This window comes from Leptinotarsa decemlineata, unplaced genomic scaffold, assembly GCF_025532065.1.
Source record: "Leptinotarsa decemlineata unplaced genomic scaffold, Ldec_3_MD MMD2_P_RNA_scaffold_14, whole genome shotgun sequence".
Classification (NCBI taxonomy): Eukaryota; Metazoa; Arthropoda; class Insecta; order Coleoptera; family Chrysomelidae; genus Leptinotarsa; species Leptinotarsa decemlineata.
This window is the reverse complement of record NW_027412528.1, coordinates 5,912,787-5,915,393: the sequence shown is the minus strand read 5'-3', so window position 1 is coordinate 5,915,393 and position 2,607 is coordinate 5,912,787.

Genomic DNA, 2,607 nt, shown 5'->3' with positions numbered 1-2,607 from the left:
TGGGGAGCAATGGATTGGAACACATGATCCTATTAGGTGGCCTGCTTGATCACCCGACTTAACCCCGTTGGACTTTTTCATTTGGGGTCACTTGAAAAATATTGTCTACGCAACTCCCCCAATAACCGGCCAGGACCTGTAAGTACTAGTAAGACAAGCTATTCAGAATATGACGCCTCAACGATTGGCTAGTGTGATTCAAAATACCGCGAAACGAGCTCGAAAATGCCTGGATGTTGACGGTCTACATTTCGAACAGCTGTTATGATTCATTTGTGTATTTTAAAAACGTTTTGTTTTTTAAATGAATTACAATATGAGAAAATGAGTGTCTAAGTTTTAATCCATGCAATGATGTTGATTCGTTGTGTTGACTTAATTGAAATAATATTGATTCTTTTCACGTTCATGTCCCTCTAGATCGAAAAATAAACCGAGCGTCTTAACACTCAAAATATCAAGTATGGGGTATCATTGGATTCAGAAAATTGTGTAGATTTCAAAAATGTAATTATATACAGGGTTTTCAATTTGAAAATTGAACGTTGATAAGATTTCCGGAAAAACCGGAAGTTAAAAAAAATCTCACATTACGTCAAAAAACTCATCAGACAACTGACTCACCACTTGAAGAAAACATATCTGATGACAATGAGACTGTAGATTAAACGTTTGAAAAAGAGGAAAACGCGAAAGAACATGAAGAAGAAGAAGAAGATAATAGAATGAGCGAAGGTCGTTATGTATTGGTAACATTCAGTTCTCAGCGAGGAAAAAAAACATATCGTTACGTATGTTACGAATGTTGTTACGTATGTTATGAAACAACTCCGCTAGTAGTTACCGGCTTGAAATCGTGCCAAAATAAAAAAACCTTCAGATTAATTGAAGACGACATTTCTGAAATTGAACACACTCTGCTATTGTTGCATACCTGCCTATGCCTACCTTTCAAGAAGGGACTGAATTGGTCGTGTTTCCTTATGAAATCAATGTGAATGAGGTTTAGAGCTCAAGAGTTTGAGTTTTTTGTTTTTAATGTTGATTTTGAATAAAAGTTTAACTGAAACATCATTTTTGTCTATATCAAAGTCACCTCAAGTGTTTCAAAACTTGCGGACAGATTTTTTTAATTTTATGTTTTATCGGGGTTACTTCCAAATGACATGAAAATAAGCATGGTGATCAATGTAACCCCGATCAATGTATGAATTTGATCATGTGGTCAACACACTATCTAAACTGTGATCATTGATTTGAAGTAGTAACAATGGTGATTACACGTGAAGTCAAGGAAGAAATAAAAAATTCCGTGAGTACAAGTATTCATGCTATTTTAAAAGAGGAGAATTTCATTGAACAAATTGCACAAAAAGTTTCGGACAGTGTAGCAAAAACTCTCAGTAAAAAAATTGCTGAAATCGAACAGAAGATTAGTGATATGAACAAAGAAGTTGTACTCAATAGTGCAGTTATTAAGGAGCTGAAAGAAGAAATTTCTATACTCAGATCAGAAAATGAGTATCTCTTACAAAAATACGATGAGATTGATCAAAAGGCTAGATCGCAAAACTTGAGAATTTTCAAATTAGATGAGAGGCACCAGGAGAATTCAGCTGAAGTTGTAATTGAACTTTTTGAAACACATTTGGCCTTCAAAATCAGTAAAGAAGATATACTTATGCGTACCAGAATTGGGAAGAAAAAATCGATCGGCCGAGATGTATCTTGCTGACGTTGGCTACTTTAAGAATAAAGCAAAACATCTATAGCATAAAGAAAATGTTTGAAGGATCGCGTATAGTTTTGAAGGAAGATTTAACAGATGATAGACTCAAACTCATGGAGGCAGCCATCGATAGAACTTCGCTTTGAAGTGTTTGGTCTTATAATGGGAACATTTATGCTTTTAAGGACGGTAAAAAACTTGCTATTAAAAATAAAAATGATTTGAGTAAATTGTAATCAACCTTTTCTTTTCTAAGTATTTTTATCATCAATTTAAAATGAGCTCACATACTTTTGTTATCTGAGAATTATATTCTTGTATATTGTTGCATACATCTTTCTTCCTATCTCTCATAATGAACGAATACTTTACATTTATATCTATATCTAATATCGGCTGCAAACTAGTTTTGGCTAATTTCATATTGTGAACACAAAAACTGATTTTACTTTATCTTCAACTTTTACCATACTATAAATAAAGTGTTGTATGTGAACTTTTTTTAATTTCTGAAAATGGTATCCACTATCAATCATATGTAATGATAAATGAAATGCAAATTGGGCATTTAAATATCAGATTTATTTTTACAGGATTTCATGATTTCAAGGAAATTGTATTGGATAACAACATTGATATTATGTTATTGTCTGAAACATAGTTAAGTCCGGATACTGAATTTGATGTGATATTCCTGGGTATACATTCTTCCGCAAGGATAGGATCGGTAGGGGTGGAAGAGTTGCAGCTTATGTTAGGGTATCCGTGAATTGCGTAATCTTGTAGGTAGACATGGTTATGAAAAGTGCTGCTGAGTATGTCTTATTGAAAATCAAAAACCGACAACATAGTTTCATTGTCGGTGTTTTTATAGACAA